This window comes from Schistocerca serialis, chromosome 9 (assembly GCF_023864345.2).
Source record: "Schistocerca serialis cubense isolate TAMUIC-IGC-003099 chromosome 9, iqSchSeri2.2, whole genome shotgun sequence".
Classification (NCBI taxonomy): domain Eukaryota; kingdom Metazoa; phylum Arthropoda; class Insecta; order Orthoptera; family Acrididae; genus Schistocerca; species Schistocerca serialis.
Genome location: NC_064646.1, coordinates 479,513,352 through 479,534,503, shown reverse-complemented (window position 1 = coordinate 479,534,503; position 21,152 = coordinate 479,513,352).

The following is a 21,152-nucleotide window of genomic DNA, read 5'->3' as shown; positions in this document are numbered from 1 at the left end:
TGCCATACGTGAATGACTTTTGTAGGATTCGGTGTTAACCAATTTAATGCTTAAGGTGTAAAGGCCGAATTCCTGAAATATGTTTTTATCTTGCCTATCATCTTGAGAGCCGGTGTATGTGTAATGTAGAGCATGTTTGTACATTTTATGTAAGACTGCATTTCATGGGTCTTCATTTAAATGGTCATTTTAGTATATAATGTTGCCACCCTTCCACGGTAAGAGTTTTCTTTTAAAAACAAGTTGCACTTTCGGTGGCAAGTAATTTTTTAAAATGTGTTTTGTACCATTTCCATCCCTCCTACTGGGTGCATAGTTCATGTGTTTGTTTGAGCTGTTAAACATTTTAGTTTAAAGTAATATGGTGTGTTGCAGATTTGCACCAGTGTAGTCTTTCAGAGGTTGTTGTGAGCGGTCGTGAGTACGGCCGTGTTAATAAGGAGCGGTAGGGTTGTCAGCCCGAAAGCTCATACTGTTCAAAACAAAAAAAAAATTGTTATTTCTACCTCTGAATAAATTGTAACTTGATTTTTAGAGGGTGCTTTCTGATTATAATTTTTAAATCTGCTTTTTTTTTTAAAAAAAAAGAAAGAGTTTTTAGGAATAAAATTTCCATTTGTTGAGAGAAATTTGTTTTCATCAGTTACCCACTGGCAACTACTTCCACGCTCACATAGTGTGATTAAATGTGTTAATGTTCTTGATGAATCGCTAGTAAATGAAGTAAATTCTTCAGAAAAGGTTTTGAAAGTAAATTCACGGTTCAGGTGTGAGGACTTTGAAAATGACGAGCTCCCTGGACCGCCTAGCATATTATGCGCCTTTGAAATAGTGGGAAAAACGAAAGAAATAATTACGTATGGTCGTGGAACCATGATCAGAGAACTATATGATGTAGTATCCTGCCGACTCGTCTAATATAGGGTGCCTAGGAAGCTGTTTTCTCGGATCGCTAGACAACAATTCAAGCAAATCATATTAATGGAGTTTATTACAGTAAGTTGAATTGACAGTACTTAACTTTGCGTATTCACAAAGGTATGTTGCAAGCAAATGGGGACATGCAAATTATGAATATCCTTCGGTACATACAAGTTCAGTGCAAGCAGAACAATTCAGTTAATAAATCACTGCTGCAGCGGTTGTACGGCGGCTCGTCTTCCACTACGGCCGCTGCTAGGCGGCGCGCCGCTTATATTCTCTTCGGATAGAGGCCTCTCCTATCTTGCTGACGTCATAGTCAGCGTACTATCGGCTGACGTCATCTCACAGCTCCCTCAATCGACAACAATCGACGGACCGTCGTGTAGGGAGCGCGACAACCGCGGGGGAGGCAGGAGGGTGGACGGTTCACTGGACCGGAAGCTGTGGCTGCAGGGGACGTCAAGCTTCCAGCCATACGCCGCCATCCGGCATGGGCTGGTCCAGCTCCATCGGTAGGACGAGAGGAGGCGGAGGACGCGAAGGCTCCGGCTCCATGGGGTCGTCCCGCGGTGTCGAGCTGACACCCTCTGGCGGCTGCTGTGGCCGAGCTGTCCTCGGGATCAGTCAGTCTGGGGGAAGAGACACAGAAGGATCACCGTGCACATGACAGTGGGGAATTTGTTTGTGATGTTCGCGCTGCAATCCGTCTGAGCCTGAGATAAGACGCATGCATGCGCCCAGTATACGAACGATCTCGCCTCGCGCCCAGCGTGTGCTGCGGCTAAAAAATCTGCAAAATACAATATCATGTGGCGTGAAGCGAACTTGCGGCCATCCTTTGGCGCCGGATTGAGGGTGGAGCAGTGTCCGATGGCGGCGGCCGTGAATAAATTCAGCCGGCGATGGTCCATCTCGTGGATGCGAAGGACAGTAGGCGAGAAACAGTTGGAATACTTGATCCCTGGTGTGTGCGGGGCGAAGTTTGGCCATCTGCTGCTTGAAGGTTCGGACAAAACGTTCCGCTTCGCCGTTTGACTGCGGATGGAATGGTGCACTAGTTAGATGCTTTATGCCACTGCGTTCACAGAATGTTTAAAATTCATTTGCCGTGAACTGAAGGCCGTTGTTCGACACTATGACTTAAGGCAAACCTTCGACACAAAAAATAGAGGACAACACTTGAATTATGCTACGTGACGTTGTCGCGTTCATTGGCATAGCAAAAGGAAACTTACTAAATGAGTCAACCACAATCAACCAACGAGTGTTCCGAAAAGGTCCCGCAAAGTCTGTGTGCACACGTTGCCATGGTGATTGCGACTTAGCCCAAGCAGAGAATTTTTCAGGTGGAGCGGACTGATTTTCCGCACATGCGTGGCACTGTGACTTCATCTGTTCTATTTGGGTGTCCATACCCAGCCAAGTACTGTGTCGTACGAACAATCCCCAAGTGTCTTTGGTAAAGTAACTGCAACGCTTCTTTTTGCAAAGCTTTGGGGATCAACACACTTGACCGTCCACTCATTTTGAACCAGAATCACACCTTGCTGTATAGCGAGGCTATGCCGACGTGTAAAGTTTCTGCGCACTACAGGGTTCTTTATGCTATGCAACGAACGAGGCGAAGATGTGCGAATGTACTGTAGCAAAATGTTCAAATCTGCATCAGCTTCTGTGGCCTGTTCAGCGGAAAAGTTTGAAGTAATTCAGAATCCTGAGCATCGATGTGACAACATGATGCAGCAGAAGCGTTAAAGCCTGTGTCAGGGCGAATAGGAAGACGCGAGAGTGCGCCTGCATTACCATGTTGAGCTGTCGGACGATACACAATCTTATACTGGTATTGAGACAACAACAAAACCCATCTTTGCAATTTTTGGGCAATTCGTACTGGAACCGGTTTCGTCGGATGAAACTAGGATGCAATGGCTTGCGATCGGTTACTAAATAGAATTTTCTGCCATACAAATAGAGGTGGAACTTGATGAAACCATACACAATACCCAACGCCTCTTTCTCAATTTGTGAATAGTTACACTGAGCTTTGGACAACACTTTCGATGCGAAAGCGATAGGCCTGTCGATCACCAATTGTGTGCGAAAGCACTCCACCGTTTCAATTAGAGGAAGCATCAAATTGCAGTACGTCTGGTTTGTCAGGATCGAAGTGAACTGAACATCGATTAATGAGTAATGTATCTTTAAGTCTTCGAAAAGCTACTCGGCACTCATCTGTCCAAACAAAGGGGACAATCTGGCGACGCAGTGGAGCTGCGATTTGTGCAGCATTCGGTATGAACAGAATAATACAATAGTTCAGTTTTCCTAAGACTAATTGCGAGGAACTGGCAAATCTAATATGGCTTACAAAGCGAATGTAGAGGATGTGCACCTTCACTGTTTATGGCATGACCAAGATACTGCAACTCAGGTTTCAAAGAATCGCACTTGACCAGTCTACACTTTAATCCTGCATCACATAACACACGAAGAAAAGCACGTAAATTTGCAATATGATCGTCAGCAGTACGACCTGCTACGACAATATCGTCCTAATAGTTTGAACAGTTTGTCACTTGAGCGGTCAGCTGTTTCAATTAAAATGGCGGGTACGGAAGTACTGCCAAAGGGCAAACGGATATATTTAAACAAGCCCAAATGAGTATTCACTACACACACTTTTCTAGATTCTTCATCGATGCGGCATTTGAAGACATACGTTGTGCAAATCAATTTTTGAAAAGTAGCGACCAGCTCCTAATTTGTCCATGAGATCCTCTGGGTCTGGCATTTGGTAAGTATCAATCACAGTTTGTGGTTTGACTGTAGACATAAAGTCAACACAGAGGCGAATGTGAAGTGAAGGTTTGGGCAGCAAAAGCAGTGGACTTGCCCTTTGACTAGCTTGTATGGGTGCAATAGCTCTTCTATCTTGCAGTTCTTTAAGTTCAGCAACAAATTTGTCCCGTAATGCAATGGAAACAGTCCTGGTCCGGCAAATTTCGACTGAGCATTGTCTATCAGAGTAATATGTGCAGCAAACAGCCTTGCCTAAACGTTCGGAAAGGAGTTTTGGGAATTCTTTCAGCAAGCTAGCTACACTGTCTTTGGCATGGAATGCAGCCACTGACAACACATTGTCCTGAATGTTGAAGCAAAACAAATCGAATGAATCAAGACCAGATACGTTCTCACAGTCATGTGATTTTAGCACCGTAAAAGTAACTGTTCGCTTATGCAAGCAGTACATGGCAGGCAAAGTTTGGTTTCCAAGTACGGAAACGTCCATTATAAGCTGTGAGGTGCGAGCTAGTTTTAGACAGGCCTGGGGAGACTAACATTTCATATGTGTGACGATTCAGCACTGTAACAGAGCCACCCGTATCCAACTGAAATTTCCAACGTTTCCCACAAAGAAGTAATTGAATAAAAAGTTTGTTGGACTGGCGTAGTACTGAAGAAACTGCTCACTTGCTAGTTTTGCTAATGCCTGCTGCAGACTTTGAATACACTGCATTAATGAAATGGGTCTTGCGACTAGATTTCTGTGAGTGGGCCGAATTCTTATGTTTGTTCCATTGCAAACATACAGACTGTACGTGTCCTTTCTTACCACAAGCTTGTTGGGAGGGGCAGTCTTGGCATTTGTGCTGTGAATAACAGCGAGGGCAGGACTTAGTTATGTTCGCCAGTGTAGCCGCTTGTTTAGTGAGCTGCTTACACGGCGTGGAGAGTTGTTTATGCGGCGTGGCGAGTGCAAGCTGCCACTGCCAAATGGGCCAGTGGCAAACAAGGAACTCAACGTGACAAATAGTTCGCTGCTCAAATTTATCGGCTGACAGGGCACCTGAATTGTACTGATCTAGTATTTGCACTACTTTTTGAAATGATGGATCGGATTGCTTAAAAATCTCTTGTCTGAGTTTTACATTAGTTACATTGTACAAAATGGCATAACACAGCATAAAATCTGAATATAAAGCACCACAATTACATTTGAATTTGCATTTCCTCTTCATACCCTGCAAATCTGTTACCCTCTCACGATAAGTTTGTTCTGGCCGTTTTTTACAACTTAAGAATTGACACCTAGCTGCTATCACATTCACTTGTTGTTTATAATTGTGAATTAGCGAATCTACTACGTGATCATACAAAAGTCCATTCGGAGTAGCTTTAGGGAACAGTTTTTGTATTAGCCTTCCTACTGTGGATAATAGATAGGGAAGTTTCACAGTACCTGGCACATTGTGAGCAATTACGTGGGCTTCAAACTGTTGCAACCACTCGAGCCATTCCTCTTCTTGTTCATGACACTGGCGAAAAGGCGGTAGAGCACTCGGTGCTGCAGTAGACGCTTGCACCACTGCGCACATAGCGTTGGCCAGTAGCTGCTGCAACATGTTTTTCAGGGTACAAAGTTTGTTGGGTCCGGAACTGAAACATCTGCGTCAGCTGCATTGCATCTAATGGTTGCAGCTGTGACGCCTGAGCAGGGAGTGGGATAGGTGGGGTGAGCATGTTGGAACAGTCAAATGCAAGAAACAGACAAGGTAAGCAAGAAAAAATAAGTAAAAAAGCAAAGAAAATTTCTGCAACACCCACATGAAAACACTGATTAGAAAAAACACAAGAGACTTAAAACAAGTAAGCGCCGCCCGGGATGGCCGAGCGGTTCTAGGCTCTGCAGTCTGGAGCCGCGCGACCGCTACGGTCGCAGGTTCAAATCCTGTCTCGGACATGGAGCGTGGATGTGTGTGATGTCCTTAGGTTAGTTAGATTTAAGTAGTTCCAAGTTCTAGGGGTCTGATGACCTCAGAAGTTAAATCCCATAGTGCTCAGAGCCATTTGAACCATTTTCAGCCAAGTAAACACACCCGCAAAGGAAAGAAAAGAGAGAATTAAGGCGCCAGCAGAACACAAAAGAAAATTCCATGGCCGTGCGGCATTGGGTTCTTCCTATAACTCGTCGCCAATGCCGTATCAAAAAATGATTCAAATGGCTCTGAGCACTGTGGGACTTAACTTCTAAGGTCATCAGTCTCCTAGAACTTAGAACTACTTAAACCTAACTAACCTAAGGACATCACACACATCCATGCCCGAGGCAGGATTCGAACCTGCGGCCGTAGCGGTCGCGCGCAGCATCCTGCCCACTCGTCTAATATAGAGTGCCTAGGAATCTGTTTTCTTGGATTGCTAAACAACAACTCAAGCAAATCATGGAGTTTATTACAGTAAATAGAACTGACAGTACTTAACTTTGTGTATTCACAAAGGTGTGTTGCAAGCAAATGGCGACATGCAAATAATCCATGTCCTTCAGTATATACAAGTTCAATGCAAGCAAAACAATACAGTTCGTAAGTCACTGCTGTGGCGTTTGTATGACGGCTCGTCTTCCACTGCGGCCGCGTCTATTCTCTTCGTATAGCTGCCACTCCAGTCTTGGTATCATCCTGGTCTGCGTATTATTGGCTGACGCCGTCTCACAGCCTTCTCTGCTCTTCCATCCTTCATCGTCGTGCCGGCTCTTGTCGTTACCCCAGAACAGTTGGCACATCAGCTGGATCATGTCAAAAAACTTTTTCAAATGTTTTGGGTATGAAACGTGTGACACTCAAATTTGTTCCTAATTTGTTGAATTTCGAAAGTACCTAACGAAGCGGAACTACCGAATCATACCATTACAAGTGACGAGACTCGAGTTTACGGATATGACGTGGAAACTAAGGCTCAATCGTCCCAGTGGCAACATTCTGAACCGCCAAGACTGAAAAAAGGTGGACAATCGCGGTCAAATGTGAAGACTTCTTAAGTAATAGAACACAGTACATTGTCCTCGATGGTGAGTGTTCATCGGAGGTGAGGGTATCATCTGGAGTGCCCCTGGGAAGTGTGGTAGGTCCGCTGTTGTTTTTTATCTACATAAATGATCTTTTGGATAGAGTGGATAGCAATGTGCTTCTGTTTGCTGATGATGCTGTGGTGTACGGGAAGGTGTCGCCGTTGAATGACTGTAGGAGGATACAAGATGACTTGGACACGATTCGTGATTGGTGTAATGAATGGCAGCTAACTCTAAATATAGATAAATGTAAATTAATACAGATTAATAGGAAAAAGAATCCTGTAATGTTTGAATACTCCATTAGTAGTGTAGCGCTTGACACAGTCAAGTCGATTAAATATTTGGGCGAACATTGCAGAGCGATATGAAGTGGGACAAGCATGTAATGGTAGTTGTGGGGAAGGCGGATAGTCGTCTTCGGTTCATTGGTAGAATTTTGGGAAGATGTGGTTCATCTGTAAAGGAGACCGCTTATAAAACACTAATACGACCTATTCTTGAGTACTGCTCGAGCGTTTGGGATCCCTGTCAGGTCGGATTGAAGGAGGACATAGAAGCAATTCAGAGGCGGGCTGCTAGATTTGTTAGTGGTAGGTTTGATCATCACGCGAGTGTTACGGAAATGCTTCAGGAACTTGGATGGGAGTCTCTAGAGGAAAGGAGGCGTTCCTTTCGTGAATCACTACTGAGGAAATTTAGAGAACCAGCATTTGAGGCTGACTGCAGTACAATTTTACTGCCACCAACTTACATTTCGCGGAAAGACCACAAAGATAAGACAAGAGAGATTAGGGCTCGTACAGAGGCATATAGGCAGTCATTTTTCCCTCGTTCTGTTTGGGAATGCAACAGGGGGAGAAGATGCTAGTTGTGGTACGAGGTACCCTCCGCCACGAACCGTATAGTGTATTGCGGAGTATGTATGTAGATTTAGACGTAGATGTAGATTAGGCTCGCAATGTTTTTCAATTTTAATGGTATTGTCTACCAACAGCTCTTGTCACAAGGTCGATGGATCAGTAAGGTGTATTAATTGCACGTTGAAAAAATGTTCAGAATGTTAAAATGTGTCTGAAATCTTATGGGACTTAACTGCTGAGGTCATCAGTCCCTAAGCTTACACACTACTTAACCTAAATTATCCTAAGAACAAACACACACACCCATGCCCGAGGCAGGACTCGAACCTCCGCCGGGACCAGCCGCACAGTCCATGACTGCAGCGCCTTAGACCGCTAATCGCGCGCGGCACACGTTGAACACAGTCTGTATGAAACAATCCGAAAAATAAACGACCGGAATTTGTGGTGATACAATTCATGGCTTTTGCACAATCATTACGCTCCTGCCTACACTTCGTTGCGTGGTAGTGAATTTTTCGTTAAAAAATACAGTAACGATAACATATTCTTCCTATTCGCCTGACACGACTGACTTATGTGAACTTTTCCTGTTCCCAAATATGAAGCATAAACAGCTGTATTTTTGCAAGACCAGAAAAGATTAAAAACGCGTAGCCAAGAAAGCTAAGAGGTGTCGAGTTCCAGAATTGTTTGGGGGATTACAAAGATTGTGTAATATTTAATGGGGACTGTTTTGAAGGAGATAACAACGATGGAGACGAAAAAAATGAAATTATTTAAGAAAAGAGTGAGGTTATATTTTGAGCATACCTCGTGTGTGGTACCAGACAGAGGCGTGTGGTGGCGTTCCCTCAGAGTTCAGTCATGTATGCCGCCGTCTTTTTGGCGTCTCGCAGAGTATCGCTGCATGCCCTACCGACACTACAGAAATGAAGGAGGATCAGGATTAAGCGTTTCATCGATGCTGTTGACACTAGAGACGAAACACTAATTCATTTGGAAAAGGTTGGGGACTGTGGAGATACAGTTGCTTGAGGTTGACGCTTCCAGTTCGAATGTCTGCACACAATCCTGAAACAGGTGACTGGGAACCGCATCTTCATCGAAATGCAGAATTTTTGAAACTGAGAAGTGTGCTCTTTCGGATATTCAGTGAAGGACCGAAACAATCATGACCACACAGCTACAGTCCAACTGTATGCCAATAGATGGCTTTGTCAAAACCCAGAGGAGGTAGTTTTGGTCAAAACTGGGAGAAAATTTCTTATAATTACATGTCCGGAAACCAGCTCTGGCTGAGAGGTGGGTAGTAGTGTTCAGTGGTGTACCCTGTCACAAGAGATTGCACAGTAAACTGCCACAATACACGCACGTGCGCAGATACAAATCCTTGCACATCCGTGGAGGCGACCCGTCAGGACTGCTTCACTGTCAATGTCTGGACAGGAATTGTCTGTGACAGACTCATAAGGTCACATGCCTTAGTAAAGCGATCAACCAGTTCTGCGTGTCCCCGATTTCTGCACAGTGAATTACCAGTGGTATTGGAGGATTGGATCAGACCAACTGCGATGTTACCTGGTGTTGCTAGCATCTTAGGTAATTGGGTTATGCATGGCTCTGTTTGAAAAGAATAGTGCGATAATATTGTCGGACCGAGCTGTAGACGTCTGCTTTCATGCGCAGCAGCTACCTCGCCGCCTACAATAACCTGAAGCTGTGGTCCTGCAGTCAAATAGTCTGTGCATTGGCTGGAGTTGCAAATAAATAAGAATAACAGAAATATTAAATTACAAATAAATGAATAATTGATAAAAGCGTTCTATTATAATGTTTGCAATTGATGTAGACAACACCAGAGAATTACGTTGAATAACGTTTCTTAAAGAAAGTAAATCTTAAATAAACAGAAAGCGATCCTCCGATAACCAGTTATAATACAGACAGAAAGATAGCATTATAAAATGCAATAAAGTTGGGGTGAGAGCGTTTTGAGAATGCTGCAAAAGTTCTGAAACTAAATAGTCAACAAAGATATGCGAAAACCTAAGTCCATCTCGTGATCACAAAACGCGAAATATAAGCAAGCTCAACACATTTCGAGCTTCATCACGAAGATTTATACATTAATACAGCAGAGATAATGAGAAGGAACTGTCTGTTCTCAGTCCCATAATGCAAGCGGAAGAGTTAAAATTCTGAACTGGAGCACAATCAGACTTTGCAAAATTAGTCCCATTGAAATTGAAAGTATTCCAGCGGCCTTTCGCGGCCCAGAATCCATCACTCACACGACCAAATCTCACAGATTACTTCTGGCTGGTCTGCCTTCTTCCATATCTCACGTGGAAGTGTCCCGAATTGCTCTCTTGAGCGTTCAAGTCAAAAACTGTCTGCGTCCACGAGACTCCAGCAGTGGTCCGCCTGTCTACTTCTCCACCGGCTGGAGGCCGTTCCCACCAAAGTACATCGTTCTTATGATCTACAGACATGAATTTTATGCAGCTTCACCACTTTTTGCACTAAAATAATATTTATAACAATAAATAAAGAAATGTTATAAACATTCTGCCACACTCAGAAAATTTATTTTTATTTATATTTATTCATAAATAAATAAACCAGGATTACTGTGCAAGTGCAGTCACGTTAAATCACAAAACCTTACATCGAATATTGTTTAAAAAATATATTTATTTCTGCTTGATAGAAGCTTCTTTTGGCACTCTTTTCGATTTTCGTGTCAGCTAATGCATGTGACTGACCATTTTTAAATTACTAAAATCTTTAATATAAATGGAGCTGTTGTCAAAAATAGTAACATATTCCTTAATAACCACACTCTTGTGTGGTATTCATGCTGCTTTCAGTCGCTGCGTTACTATGGAGGAGACGATGTTTTGACAGCCTTTTGCACAAAGAAAAATATATAAAACGTGATAAATCAATAAATGAAAGTAGTTATAGATACATTCCTTTCACGAATTATACCTGTAGTGCAATGTTATAATTTGAGGTTCCGTTTGCTGAAAGTGCATGAAGCGTTTAAAAGCTGTTGCTTCTAAGCTTCATTGCGAAAATATTTAGTCACAGTAAAATATTCACTTTTAAGATAGTCAAAATACACACATCAAAAAAAAGTTTTGCATCACCCCGGTTCCCAGAACTCCTGTAGATAGACGTTGACTATGGATACTGTATCACAGACATAGTCCTATTGACTGTTCAGAGGTGTCACTAAACCCGCCCAAAGATGTAAACAACCATACGTGAGCAGCGCCTATTAGACGGAGAGGGTACTACAACCGATCAGATCCAGTCATTCCACCAGGAAGGAGGTACACGGCTCGTGTTGTCTGTAGTTCAGCCACGCTCTAGACGGCCAATACCACAGTTCGATCGCGTCCGCATTGTTGCTTTGTGCTAGGAAGCGCCCTCAAGAAAGAAAGTGTCCAGGCGTCTCGGAGTGAACCAAAGCGATGTCGTTCGGACATGGAGGAGATACAGAGAGACAGGAACTGTCGATGACATGCCTCGCTGAGGCCGCCCCAGGGCTACTACTGCAGTGGATGGCCGCTACCTACGCGCTATGCCTCAGAGGAACCCTGACAGCAACGCCACCATGTTGAATAATGCTTTTTGTGCAGCCACAGAACGTCGCGTTACAACTCCAACTGTGAGCAATAGATTGCATGATGCCCAACCTCACTCCCGACGTCCATGACGAGGTCCATCTTTACAACCACGACACCATGCAGCGCGGTACAGATGGTCCCAACAACATGCCAAATGGACCTCTGAGGATTGGTATCGCGTTCTCTTCAGGGATGAGTGTCGCACTGTGCTGCGAGTGCAGCAAGGTGTGGGTTCTCTGCTATTTTGGGGTGGCATTATATGAGGCAGACGTACGCCGCTGGTGGTCATGGAAGGCGCCGTAACGGCTGTACGACACGTGAATACCATCCTCCGGACGATAGTGTAACCGTATCGGCAGAATATTGGCCAGGAATTCGGCTTCATGGTCGACAATCCGGGCCCCCATCGTGCACATCTCGTGAATGACTTCCTTCAGGATAACGACATCACTCGACTAGAGTGACCAGTATGTTCTTCAGACATGAACCCTATCGAAAATGCCTAGGATATGTTGAAAAAGGCTGTTTATGGACAACGTGACCCACCAACCACTCTGAGGGATCTACGCCGAATCACCATTTAGGAGCGGGACAATCTGGACCGACAGTTCCTTGATGAACTTGTGGATAGTATGCTACGACGAATACAGGCATGCATCAATGCAAGAGGACGTGCTACTAGGTATTAGAAATACCGGTGTGTACAGTAATCTGGACCAACACCTCTGAAGGTCTCGCTGTATGGTGGTACAACATGCAATGTGTGGTTTTCATGAGCAATAAAAAGGGCGTAAATGATGTTTATGTTGATCTTTATTCCAATTTTCTGTACATTTTCTGGAACTCTCGGAACCGAGGGGTTCCGGAACTCTCGGAACCGAGGTGGGACAAAACTTTTTTTGATGTGTGTATTATCGTTTCAATAAAAGCACTTCATTTTTCTGAGCTCACCAGTGTATTCAGATATGCTTTGTAATCTGTGATTCTAGTAGTGATCCGTAGTTAGTCATGCTTCAGACTGTCTTACATACCTCCATTTCCAGTGCACTGCCTGTCCTCGGCTAAGCGATCAGCCGCTGCCCGCTGTGCAAGTTCCCTGCACTGCGTTTCAGCCGTTCCCGGCCGAGCGCCCACCCCTTTGTATCCGGGGAGACCAGGAACGGTCGCTCGGCCTGGACTAACCAGGCTGCGCCCTGGGGCCGTTGGGTAGTGTCCAGCTGCACAACAAAATTCACCTCGCCTCGTACCAATTCTAGATTGCCGAACCGCTCGGTGTTTTGAAAAGCACAATAGTCAACTTACGTTGGTGTCGTCGTCACGAAAATACGATGATCGAATCCCAAAGAACCATGTGGGAGGCTATCAGGCGCCACCTCCGCGCCCCAAAATCACGGACCCGTAACTTACCGGAACTGACAGACGTACGCACGGACATACGGTGCCACGTACCTCTGGAAATCGTCCAACGACATGGCGAATCAATAGCGCAATGGTGTAGCTGCTCTGCTACGTCCCAAAGATAAACCAACACTATTCGGAAGGTGGTCGTAGTGTTTTAGCTCGTCGTGTGTGTTCAAACGACTTCTACTTTTCATTCTGTACTCCACCATAATTTTCGTAAGCAGTGTGACCAAAATATAACTTAAATGTTTATTTGACACTACAATAATGAAGCCATAGTCACAGTACATAAATTTTTTCTTTAAAAAGAAGGGATTACATTACCGGTTTCAACTAACTACGTCGTCATTTTCAAATGTAAAACATCAGTTGGAGAATATATAATGGTAATTATGACCATACATCTGACAAAAATTACGAGAAATAATGAGACCAGGCAACTGAGGCAATGGTGGCACAGCCAAGACACTACAAGTTATGCCCATGCTTCCCCAAATGTTCATTTCATGTCCTAATGTAGAACAGATAAAAACTACGCCATGATGAAAATTGCCAAGAATTCTTGTAAAGTGTCCAGCTGTGACATAACGCTGGTATGGCGTAAGTGTATCAAACATAGCAAGCTTCCATATGGAATGCGGGACGTAATTTCACTATGTTCCGAAAAAGGAATCTCACAACACACTGCAGTTTCATGTAGCTTTTTTTTTAGTCCGTTCTGTCACTAGAGGGCATGAACGCGGTATAGAAATACAAGAAACAAACATAACGTACATAACGTACAATAACAGGCGCTACATGGCGCCACTGTCAGGTCTTAACGAAACTGGTCTCTAGTTGAAATATAAACACAAATTGGACACTGATGCATAAACCAAAACATTGGCATGTATTGTTTACTGCTTTAAAATTAGATAGCACAGCATAGTCGATAAGACATGATAACAAAGAAACGAAGTTTCGTCTCAATACAGCCTTATAACAAGCAAAATATTGTTGTAGACACATTACAAAACGCCAATCCCATGCTTCCCATTAAGATGTCGTTTACTACAGTCTTTCACACAGACAATTATAAAAGCAAATTACATTCCTATTTACTAGATATAGTGTCTGTGTATTGAGTTAAAACTCTATAGATCACAACTATAAAGGGATGGATGTGTTATGTATTTGAAGGGGAGGGGGGGGGGGCGGGGTAGGAGGGAAGATTGTAATTTTTTTTTTAATATGAGCTACCAGTACATGAGAGGTCAGTAACAGTGGACTATAGCAACATCAAAGTTACAGCAAAACTAAAACTACGTTCTACTTACTATGTTTCAGCAATTTTAACTAATGATAAAGACAAGCTATGATAATAGACACAGAGTGTGTACAAGATTTTAACTAATACAACAGATACATATAAAAGTAATTTATGACATTGCTGTTTATATGTTGTAGTAAATCACAGCATCTAACATGGTAAGCTATACAGTCTACAAGATCCTTTATCTTATGTAATGACATGAACACCACAAAAAACAGAAGTATTGAAAGCAACTCAAATTCCATGCTATTGCACAATTGTAAAGTACATTTAGTATCTAACTCTGCTTAGTGACATAAAAACAACCTGAACCTAAATGTACAAGGCAAGGAACTTAAATATATTTTTTTTATATTAGCCCAGTGAAAAGGGTTACATATACTGACCTACAACTACGTGAAAGTACAGTGTGTTGTGAGACTCTTTTTCGGAACATAGTAAAATTATGTGCTGCATTCGATATGGAAGCTTGCTGTGCTTGATACGCTTACGCCATACGAAAGTTGTATGGCTCAAATGGCTCTGAGTACTATGGGACTCAACTGCTGAGGTCATTAGTCCCCTAGAACTTAGAACTAGTTAAGCCTAACTAACCTAAGGACATCACAAACATCCATGCCCGAGGCAGGATTCGAACCTGCGACCGTAGCGGTCTTGTGGTTCCAGACTGCAGCGCCTTTAACCGCACGGCCACTTCGGCCGGCACGAAAGTTGTATGACAGCAGGACACATTGCAAGAATTCTTGGCAATTTTCACCATGGCGTAATTTTTATCTGTTCTACATTAGGACATGGAATGAACATTTGGGGAAGCATGGGCATAACTTGACTTGGTTGTGCCACCATGGCCTCGGTTGCGTGGTCTCATTATTTCTCGTAATTTTTGTCAGATGTATGGTCATAATTGCCATTAAATATTCTCCAAGTGATGTTTTACATTTGAAAATGACGACGTAGTTCGTTGAAACCGGTAATGTAACCCATTCTTTTTAAAGAAAAAATTTTATGTACTGTGACTATGGCTCCATTATTGTAGTGTCAAATAAACATTTATCTTCTACTTTTGAGTTGTGGCATTATTTTGTAAAGAATATAAGAAACTGTTCAGCCTGGTTAGTGGATAAATGTGACATTTTATAAACGCTGCATTTACATCCGGATATTTTACACTGAGATGTCAGTTACTATAAACCCTTTGATGTCTGTATTCTGATTTTTTCTGGCGTTCGTAAACATATGTTACTCAGACAGAATATTTTTAGATGTTGTACCTCAAACATGTAAGAGGAAAAAATTCAAAATAATCGCGTGGATATCAAGTGACTAACTAAAATACAGTGAGAGATATTTCATTGTAAATACTTAAACTGCACAAAATGGCCATTCTGCGTCGTATGTTCATGACCTACAATACTTTACGTGCCAAATAGTTACGCAGTTTTCAATTTTTTTTTATCGATCCCGCGAATATACAATGGCCGAAGGGTATCCAGTGTGGGCTCGTATGGCCCTTTGCGAGATCGATGCCGCAAGTTTCACGATAAGAACTCTCAGAGTTCCACTCCCAAATACTACGCATTACACTGTCGTTTCCCACAGACTGTGTCTTGCAGGACCTGTCTGTACGAGTTTATCCGTCCGTCGATTGTTGGTATATACGGCAAATACGCTTGTCAAAGCGCCATATAGAGATGAAACTTTCAAAGCAACGCTGGTGGCACTCCCACTCCCACTTCCTACCCCTACTCCCTCGAAATACGTTACAACGTGCTGGGGTACGTACAATATCTGGTCGAAGGTAAACGGACACCTGTCAGTGGACATTCATGTGAGGGGTGTCCACACTTCCCATGTCTGTGGAGGAATGGCAGGTCATTGTTCCTCAACAGCCGAAACCAGAGAAGATGGCGATGTTGGAAGCTGGGATCTGGAATAAAATCGACTATCTAACCCCAAATGTGTTCAGTTGGCTTCAGGTCGGAACTCTGGACAGGTCATTCCGTTCCAGGAATATTATTCTCTAAAGCCCAGTGCCTCATTGATCTGCTTCATGAGATGTTGTTGAGCCGTAGTAAAATTTGCTGTTTTGAAGAGCGCGCCGCAGCGCGTAGTGTGAAGTAGTCGGCCTCCGTTTCTGGCGGTGGCGCCGCTGTGGCAATCGCAGCTTTGGTATTTCCCTCTGGTGGAAAAGGGGAAAGGTTCCATGTTCACGTGCATTTAAGGGGCGCTATAAGCTCGCCAGTGGCAGTTGGTCAGTCGGAGTGAGTCTGGGTCAGTCTCGCGTCACCAGTTGCTGGTCTGTCTCTCTTTCGCATTTGTGCGGCAGTTAGTGTCTGTCTGTCGTCGGAATGCTAGTATGTTTGTCGTTTGGATCAAACTTTAAAGCCACAAAATGAGAGTCTTGCCACTCCGCCAGTAACAGAACTCCGCTAGTGGTCACCCAGTCTGGGCGGAGTTACTGCATCTGAGTCTGCGCGTTAGGGCGCCAGTCTGCTCGAGTTGCTCGGTTTGTGTGAGTTGTTAAAATTTTTAGTTTAAAGTAATCTGGTGTGTTGCAGATTTCCACCAGTGTAGTCTTTCAGAGGTTGTTGTGAGCGGTCGTGACTACGGCCGTGTTAAAAGGGAGCGGCAAGATTCTCAGCCTGAAAGCTCATGCTGTAAAAAAAAAAAAAAAAAAAAAAAAAAAAAAAAAAAAAAAAAAAATTCTGCCTCTGAATAAATTGTAACTTGATATTTTGAGGGTGCTTTCTGATTATAATTTTTAAATCTGTTTTTTTAAAGGGTTTTTAGGAATAAAATTTCCATTTGTTGAAAAAAATTTGTTTTCATCAGTAACCCACTGGCAATTACTTCCACGCTCACATAGTGTGATTAAATGTGTTAATGTTCTTGCTTGATGAATCGCTAGTAAATAAAGTAAATTCTTTAAGGAAAGATTTTGAAAGTAAATCCACGGTTCAGTTGTTTTGTAGTGCTGATCCAAATAACCGTCGTCTCCAAACTGTCCCTCTACTGTAAACAGTACACAATGCTGTCAAATACGTTCATATCCTACTGTGTTTAGCATTTTCTGAAGCACAATAAGGGGAACATGCCCTAACCTCTAAAACAGACCCCACTGTAAAGCCAGCTGCTCTATACTACACATGATGGCAGGCGGTAACTGGACCTCTTGTACCACTACAGAACTCACGAGTGGTTCCTACTGCTGATACGACGCATGATGGCAGGTGCTAACTGGAACTCTGGGACCACTACAGAACTCACAGGTAGTTCGTTCTGCTGATACTACACATGATGGCAGGTGCTAACTGGACCTTTGGTACCACTACAGAACCCGCGAGTGGTTCCTACTGCTGACCTCATGCAAATTTTTCTCTGAAATGTTCGACTGTCCGTGTCCGTCAGTACATGAGGCCTGCGTGGTCTTACTGTAGGTATGGTTGTTATATTCGCGTTTCCACTTCACAGTCACATCGTAAGTAGCCGACCTGGGCTACTGTAGAAAGGTCGAAACGTCCCTGATGGATTTTTACTCGGCTGTCGTTAATGCGTCGTCCACGTTCTAAGTCACCGAGTTCTCCTGATCGACGCACTGTGCTGTCATTGCCTCTCTGCTGTACACCCCGCTTCATTTTATGCTGGTGGGCCCGCCTCCCGTGACATCTAGTGAATTTCGCTTTGCGTAGGGCGGTGCAAATACTTTTGATCGGATGATGTACTCGCATTTAGCTAGTTACTGTACAGAATACTCAAATATGCTAGTGTTGCTGTTAAGACATTTGGTCTTTAAAAAGTAGTTTCAGTTCAAAATGTTTGACACTCGCTCAAGACTGTGAAAATACGAGGATAAGTCGAATAACTATCTGCATTTTCGCTCTGATCCTCTTTAGGTTGAGGGTACTACTTAATTCTGTCGCAAGCGAACTGGATGCTTCCGTCCTCTTCGCTTATGATAGGTTCAGTGTTGTCACATCAGTTTGGAGATGGGCAGAAACGAGAACAAAGAACTGAAAACTCTTTTCTGGAGAACCAAAAGTGATCGAATACACTTGTGAGACCTGAGAACTTTGTCAAGTACAGTCTCCTTTTCATTTTTATTTTTTGTTGTTGTAATTAAAAAAAAGGCTCAAATGGCTCTGAGCACTATGGGACTCAACATCTGAGGTCATCAGTCCCCTAGACTTAGAACTACTTAAACCTAAGGATATCACACGCATCCATGCCCAAGGCAGGATTCGAACCTGCGACCGTTGCAGCAGCGCGGCTCCGGACTGGAGCGCCTAGAACCACTCGGCCACCACGGTCGGCTGTTGTAATTCACTCGCATACTTGTGTCCCTATATGAAATCAAAGTTAAGAGAAGTATGCATAAATTACTTTCGAAGATAGCTCATCTTTCATGTTCAGAACTATGTATTTGAACTGCGGTTACTCCAGGTTCACCTTTAAAGTTGTAAAGTTCACCAGAACATAATGAGGTGAAAAAATCTCATCGATCTAACTTACAGAATTTTTAAAGAGTACTTTTCGTTTCTATATATTTTGACAATGTTCTGTTCGACTTAAGTCAGACGTTTTTGCCCACTGGCCTAGAGACCACAAAAAGTGTGTATTTCACACTAGTACCATCATTTACGACAGGCCTAAGTCCATTCCTCAGGTCACCCTAGCCTCTCGTCAGACGTAAGTGTTCTACAACAAATTTAAATACTTTTTATCAGACGGTATGTATTCTCGTTCTTCTAGAGATATGCAGAAATACACTTCCACATATTCGTTTGAATTTTCTCATTTTTGCAAAACTACGTATCAACGTGTTAAGGGACACTTCCATTACAACTGGTTTTGACGAAGGGACGTCACATCTGCTTGAAATCCGATGGCTGACAGACTCATTTTGATCCATACAAGGGATGTGCTCAACAGCGTTTCGTACTAAAATCCATACTCTTACCCCGAGACGAAGCACGCCTTCTTATCTGCCTACCGTCGACGCCTGGGCAGACAGCGACCAAGATGCTATGACTGACGTTCCCCAGCGGCCATTAGCCACATCTGCGGGGCACCGGTAGAGGTAGTTACCGCTTCCCATATTATTAGTGCTTAAATAACTTCGTTAGTTTAATCACAACTTGTTTGCTAAATATTTTACACCCTTGTCACTTTTCAGAATCATTTTTGAAGGTTAATGGAACATTTAGTTCTATAATTCTATGTATTTTATGCTGGAAAAATATTGTATCTTTTAATAACATTTAAATTCAACGTTCTAATTTGTTTAACAACTGCAGTAACCAATGACGTTGACTGAATTCATGCTTCAAAAGACAACTGGCACAAAACGGAAAATTCGCCTCATTTTGGTCGATGGAAATGAATACACAACGAAGGACTTAGAACTAAGAATCGAGAACTGAGAAGGGGGATCAGAAAACCGAGAACTTAGGAGTGACAGAAAAGAAATGTGATCTGAGATCAGAAACCTGAGAACTCAGCTAGAACTGAGGAGCTATAGTGGCTGTCTCTCTCCTTTTCTCAAATAACAGATTCAGAGAGCATTTCTTTAGAACCGGAAGCCAACTCGGAAAAAATTTCGTTATAATTTCTCTTTCATCACCGTCTTATAATGCACTCCATGTTTGTTTAATACATAAATGCATTTTCTTCATTTCCATACTCCACATGCAGCTAATTAACATGTCGCTATTCCTTTTTTACAAACGTCTTCCAATGGACGAATAAAATAGTTAATAGTGATTATTGTTAAAAACGAACCAATACAGAATCTATGTGGCACTGCGGAGCTCTTACTGTCAAAGGTATGGTCAATACAGTAGACACAACGGCAGACAGTCTGTGATACACGCCCCTCCCCCATCCCCCCACCCAAAGAAAACCAAACCATTGTGAACTAAAATTAAACATCTTAGATAATAACAGTGTATTAAAAATACAGTATCTATAAGTTTACCACATCGATACAAAGCATAGTTAAATTTCATATTACCTGTGATTTTACCAACGGTCAAGGTGTAAACGTTTGTGTTAACAATTTTATGACATTACGAAGAAAGAACTGAAAATTGAGAACTGGCGTCGGTTTTCGAGAACAACGAGAAATTTTTGGAACCTAGAATTTTGCAGTTCATTGTCCTCGCTTTACCCATCACTAAGTTCGTTTCATGCTACTGCGAAGTAAATGTGACTCTGCACAGATGAAGAACAGCGTTTGGTAGTCAGTTTTTGTGGTCTGCAGGTGTCCAAGAAGCTGAAGTCTGCACTAGACTTTCTGCGAATGACAGGGACAATGTCTGAACGTGACAATACGTTGAGGCGTGGATTGAACAATAAAAAAAAAAAAAGACAGAAGAAGCGCAGGAGGACGACGAGGAAACAGCAGAACGTCCTGTCACATGCGCTACTGATGCCAACTTTGAGTAACCGACTAGAGGCTGTTGATGAAATGGTAAACGATATACAAATGGTTCTGCATAAGACATAATCGATTACAGGCTCAGCTTTCGTAAGATCTATTCAGAATCGGCCTCAAAACAATTCAATGAAGAGTGCACGTGTAGTCGTGTGAGAAATGTCAGCAGCTATTGGACAGTCATGCTAATGAGGATGAAATGTTTTTGAATCAAAGTTATCGAAGGAGATGAAACACTAGTTCATCACTTGGGACTAGCAAGCAAACATACCATGGAATGAAAACGCTCCGGCTCTCCAGCGAGAAGAGTGATACACTTTTCTGGGATGCACAAGCGCCCGTTCTGGATCATTACCTGGCAAAAAGGACGACAGTAAACTGACAATGCTACGGTACTGTGCTTTGCAACGAGTTGAAGCATGCAACTGGAAACAGTGAGGTCTATTGTCAAACGGGTTTGTTTGTTTACACGACAACAGGCACCGACATATCACCTCCCACACCTTTCAAACTCTTCATAACGTGCTTTTTCAGTTGTTGGCGGATACTGCATACATACCTGAATCCTCCCCGTCGTATTTTGGTCCCTTACAAACACTTTAGAAGCCATCGACTGACCTCCGTCAAAGAGATGGAGGAATCTCAACTTTAAAATTGTTTTTCCTGACAATGGAAACTCCCCGAAGCACTCCCCTCAGATTTAGTGGTAGGATGGTCCAGTAGATAGTCCGAC